This window comes from Mus caroli, chromosome 12, assembly GCF_900094665.2.
Source record: "Mus caroli chromosome 12, CAROLI_EIJ_v1.1, whole genome shotgun sequence".
NCBI lineage: Eukaryota > Metazoa > Chordata > Mammalia > Rodentia > Muridae > Mus > Mus caroli.
The window spans coordinates 51,127,502-51,133,581 of record NC_034581.1 but is presented as its reverse complement, the minus strand read 5'-3'; positions in this window follow the sequence as shown (position 1 = coordinate 51,133,581).

Genomic DNA, 6,080 nt, shown 5'->3' with positions numbered 1-6,080 from the left:
TACACAGGGTGCTCTGTGGCTACATCAGATCCTCTATCAATCTAGAACAGCTACCTGGACATCGCCACAACATAAATATCTGAAAACTAAAAGCCAACTGTTATTTTTTTAACCATGTACATTTATTTTTACCTTTTAAAATTATAAACTACACTGAGTGTGAGAGCATAGACCTTTTATCCCGGCACTCCGGAGGCAGAGGCAAGCTGATCTCTTTGAATCTGAGACCAGCCTGGTCTACAGTGTTGAGAACACATTTTAAAAACAAACTATCGCTGGGCAGTGGTGGCCCATGTCTTCAATCCTAGCACTTGGGAGGCAGAGGCAGGTGAATCTCTGAGTTCGAGGCCAGCCTGGTCTACAGAGTGAGTTCCAAGACAGCCAGGGCTACACAGAGAAACCTTGTCTCAAAAAAACAAAAACAAAAAAACCCAAAAAACAAAAAAACTATCAACTACTTAGAATATCTTAGAATATTCTGGGAGAGAAACCTTGTCTCAAAAAAACAAAAACAAAAACAAAAAACAAAAAAAACTATCAACTACTTAGAATATCTTAGAATATTCTGGGAAAATAGAGAAAATCAGAAACGATCACTAAGCACTATCTAATCTTCAACTGTGTTACATAGTTTCTGTTTCTTGAACATTTTCCACTTGTTTGCCTGTTTCCCTGGCAGAGTCTTGTCTCCGAGTTAGCCTCAAGCTTAGCTCTAAAGATCCTCCCACCACAGCCCCCTAAGAAGTCAAGAAGTCGGATGCTCTTGCTGCTGTTTTCAAAAGTACTAAAAATGCTGTGGAACCCTTCCCTCTCTCTACGACTAACTGGGATTTGTTCCTGTGCAGTTCCCACCCCCAGTTTACAGTCTTACCCCAGAGTTACCAACATCAGTGCATGTTGTTCTTTTACACATGCTTTAATGATAGCTCCTAAATCACCTTCTTCGGTTTTCCTTTAGTTTTCCACTCACAGGAAGGCTTTTAAGTCTTATCCAAGTTTAAAACATTCTGGCAAGAGCATGGGGAAGGAGCCTGTGGGCTACAGTGTTTGCCTGACAGGCCTGAGCCAAGCAGCACAGGAAAAGCGATTCCTCGATCAGACAGGGCAGCTCAGGGCTGTAACCTCAGCCTTTGAGAAGATGAGGCCAGCCTGAGCTATTTCTTAAGTGAAACCACAGACACGGGGCTGAGGATGGCTCCACGGTTACGAGAACTGGCGGCTCCTCCAGAGGACCGTGGTTGGGTTCCCAGCACCCACACAGGAGCTCACAGCTATCTGTAACTCCAGTTCCAAGGCTCCACAGACATCGGGCACACGAGCCGTACCCAGATATATATCCAAGCAAAACAACCACACACACAAAATAAAAACTTAAAAATCAAATTAAAAGAGAGAGAGAAAGAAGGTGAAGGAAGAGAGAGGCTATTTATCTGCTACAGAGGAGTAAGGCAAACCCTTGGACTCTGCTGGTGGGATGCACAATTTAAAAAAAAAAAAATACTAAAACTAGAACTACCATATGGTCCTGCTTTCCCTTCCTGGGTATGTATCTCAAAGCAGTGTGGGCCAGCATAGCACAGAGATGGCTGCGCACCCATGCTCATTATGTCACTGTTCACAACAGACAAGTTATGGAATCAGCCTACATGTCCAGCAGTGGCTGAGTAGATAAAGACAACAAGGTGTCAATGCCATGTCGGTATTTACACACCGTGTAGTGTAAAACCCCTGATCTTCCCTGTCTCTACCACCCAGGTCCTGGGAGTTTTATTTAGCTGTAAAAAAGAATGAAATGGATGCTCCAAACCCGGAAAATCTGGTCCTGAGACTGGCAGGCGTTACAACTGTTCCCTCGTTGATCTGGATCCGCATGTCTCAGCATTTGTAGCCTGTATGACCCCAACCTCTGCCACCCTTGAGGTAATCACAAAGCCTGGTGGCCATATTACAGGTTTAACTTGTAAACCCCTATCCACTGCCGGAGCTTTATATAGCCCCTGTTATCCCCAATAAAAGAGAGCTGTTTCACTGAAAACTGTCTCGGAAAAGGCAAGCTAGATCCCCAAGCTAGCTGAGATCCTGAGATCACCCGCCCCACCGGGGATAAGCTTCCTTACTTCCATTCCTGCTAGTGTGCAATGGTGCCTGCATACCCCCAGGGCAGAAGCAGAACCTGGCCACATTTTTTTTCTTATGCAAATCCAGGTGATTAATTGATTGATTGAGAATCTCATGCAGCTCAGGCTAGCCTCCAACTCACTATGCTATAGCTGAGAATGACTGAACTTCTGATCTTCCTGTCTCTACCACCCAGGTCCTGGGATTTCAGGCATGTGCCACCATGCCTGCTTCACAAGGTGCTGGGCTAGGACCCAAGGCTGTTATCCTTGGGCACCCTTGCTCCTGGCCCAGGTTAGAGTCCCTCTTCGGCCAGGTGCTCTTTCCGAGGGCTGATCAGCCTTTCGCTACCTGCTCTGTGGGAGCTCATTATTCCTGGCTTCCCAGTGAGGCCCTGTTCTATTCATTTCTAGCACACAGAATAGTAATGGAGACAACATAAACGGAGGAAATATTGGAAGATTTTAAAGTTATAGAGACCAGGGCGAGGGTAAGCGTCTGCCAGCTGGAAAAAGCTGCTGTGTCCATTGATTAACATTTTTATCACAGCATTTCAGTGTTGCTGGAAGTGATGATGATGATGGTGTGTGCATGTGTGTATGTGTGTGTGTGGTATGTGGGGTGTGTGTGTATGTGTGGTGTGTGTGTATGGTGTGCTGTGTGCTGTGTGTGTGTGGTGGCTGTGTGTGTGCTGTATAGTGTGTGTGTGCTGTGTGTGTGAGCTGTGTGTGTGGTATGTGGTGTGTGTGGTGTATGTGTGTGAATGTGTGTGTGAGCTGTGTGTGTGTGTGTATGTGTGGTGTGTGTGTGTATGTGTGGTGTGTGTGTATGGTGTGCTGTGTGTGTGGTGACTGTGTGTATGCTGTATAGTGTGTGGTGTATATATGTGAATGTGTGTGTGCTGTGTGTGTCCTGTGTGTGTGGTATGTGTGCTGTGTATGCTGTGTGTATGTGCATGTGTATGTGGTGTGGTATTATGGTGTGTGTGTGTATATAGTGTATGGTATGTGTGATGTGCATGCTGTGTGTATATGTGTGTATGTGGTGTGGTGTGGGGTGGTGTGGTGTAGTGTGTGTGTGTGTGTGTGTGTGTGGTATGGTATGTATGGTGTGTGTGTATGTAGTGTGTGGTATGTGTGGTGTGCATGCTGTGTGTATATGTGTGTATGTGGGGTGGTGTGGGGTGGTGTGTGTGTGTGTGTGTGTATTTTGGTGGGGGAAGGGTCTATCTGGGAAACTTTTTTTTAACCAAAAATAGTTTCTTTCTTCAGTCCCTTTCTTAGCAAGTCATTACCATTGACAAAGCCTCATAACTAGGTTAATAGCTGTCACCGTGTGATCTCTAAGGATTGTTTTATTGCTGTGTTTTCTTTCTCACCAGCCCCATCTTTTTTGCTCTTCAAGGCACCAGGGCATAAAGGATACATATAGCTCACATTTGCTTCCTCGGGCATAGGAATTACACCAGGCTATTTCTAAACAGACAGTATTCTAGTTCTTCTCTTTAGATGCCAATTAGAAGATTAGCGTCTTTTCTCTCTCCCTCTTTGCTATTAAATAGTCACACAAAAGCTGAGCTGACAAATTACTCCCTCCACGGTGCTCCACAAAGACAGACAATAGAGCATCATCATTTACTATACTCAAATCCTATTAATCACAGATTAATGAGAACATGTCTAGTGGGCAAGAAATTACCAGAATGTGGGCCTCCTAGCTTGTTACCCACGTAACATCTGCCGGCCTTACCTTCAGTGTCATGTCATCTTTTATCACATTGAGATAATGTTTGCTCCAGAAACATAATTAAGATAATGGAGCGGATTCAGAGCCTCCCCTTAATAATTAAAGAGCCGGGGTTATGCTTCTTAGTCTAGTGGCTTTTAAAAAACTAATTTCCCTCTGTTTTTGATTATTTCCTTTTTCTTTTGCCCATAATGAACTATTGAATATTGGGGTTTGGGCTTTCCTGGTTTTTCCTCTCTGTAAACTGAGAGATTAATCTTCATGCCCAAAACTAGGACAGTCAGACCTGGAATTCATTTTTCTACTGGAATAAAATCTATAGGACACAGGATATACTGTTAGTGTCACATAAATGATCAGTCATTTTTGCAATCTGAAATATTCTACTTAAAATTTGCAGGTAGATCCCATCTGAGCTTATAAGAAGTATTAAATGCCAAATTGCCTTTCTCTGACTCAACTGTAATGTGCTGTTTTATCTTTTTAAAAGTCTCAAATACTTAACATTTTTTAAACTCGGGGTTTGCCAGTGACTTTGTCTTTAGTCCTAAGCTAAGTTTCTGTTGCTCCAAAGCACAGAAATTGAAATTAGGGTCCATATATTTGTATTTTTGGGAGGCGCCCCTGTCCTCTCTTGTCCCAGCGCAGGTAGAAATGAATGGCCGTGATAGGACGTTAAAGGTGGGGGTGGGGCAATGGCATCTGTAATCGGCTGATAAAGAGGGGTAAAGAATCATAATTCATGAGCATAAAATTAAGGAAAATAATAGCCTGTGTTCTAAAAATGTGGACTATGTGTCTGCCCCTCTTAGAAGGGAGTAGCGATTAGCCCCGGGCTGGCTAAGCCTTGATCCGCGGCCTCTGATTAAGCCGTCATTCAGCACCGCGGGAATAAAAACAGCTCCATCAACCAAGAGCTGGCTCCGCCAGCGCCAGCCAAGGGAGGGGGAGGTGGGTTGTGAAGAGCTTCTTAATTAAATTTTAATTATTGCTAATTAGAACTACTGTTTTTTTATATCCCCCAACAAGCAAGACAAGAGTTGGTCTTGCCTTTTTATTATTCTGCTAATTAGTTTCCCAAGGAGAGATTTGAAAGGGCATACACACCGCTTTTACAGTATTCAAGTTGTGAGCTGAGCTCAACCTGTAGGCAAGTCCTGCCCTAGGGCCTTGGCAGCTCTGGTCTGCTTCTGAGATGCCAAATGGAATGGTATCACCTTGTCATCTATTGGAGGTTTTGTTTTTGTTTTAGTTTTTGTTTTTTTTTAACGTAAATACATTTTCCTGTTGCTTATCCTGTTTTCCTTACCTCCACATGAATTTCAAAAGGCTTTCTTTAAACTCTCAAAATATATAGCAAGCCCTCTACACATGTTAGTGTGCTCATGAAAAGTGAGCTTTGGAGAAATTGCTAAATGTCAAAGATGATCACGCTCAGGTTTACATAAGCAGGTGTGCCTATGAAAAGCAACTGCTGAGTCTCTCTGGTTATAAAGTCAGAGCTTCCCAATGGCTAAGAATGCAGGGTCCCTGCACCAACTGGCTCCCATGTTCCAGCAAATACCACATTACATGCTCCAGGTAGCCGTGCCTCTGTGGGCCATGCAGACATTCTAGCTGGAAGTATGAAGACTTAATCCCAGAAGGTACCCAGGACCTATTAGCATTGTAAGCCCTCGGCAGGATATGATTCCTATCTTGTAAGTACATGAATTTCATAACTTCTCCCGAGACACCATGCTAAGAGTTCTGAGTTGATGCAACTCCCTGTGTTAATTACAATGAAATCCATCAAATGAAATTACATTTTTGGAATCAACAGCATTTGGCCATACCAGTCCACATGCCTTGACAGCGTCCCTTTGCAGTAGGAGTCGAATTAACACATGTGTTTGTTTCCTCACCTCTTACACACACCAGAGCCCTGTGATATGTTAATTCACACCAAATTCCAATCCTTTTCCTGTCTTTATCTTCCCAACTCAATGATGTGTCAACACCTTTCATGCTAGGGAGAAGGGGAAAAAAAAACTGCTTAGACAAGATTTTGACTCCCTTTAATTAAAATTACAAAACTAGAAAACAAAGAGTAAATAAATTAAATCTGTCTGTCTGTGCTCTATCAGCATCGACTCTGATCTGAATTCATCTAAAAGTCAACTGGGTGTTTCTTGGTCTGATTAGTCAATTAGCCGGAGCACACACTGGTTTGAAAT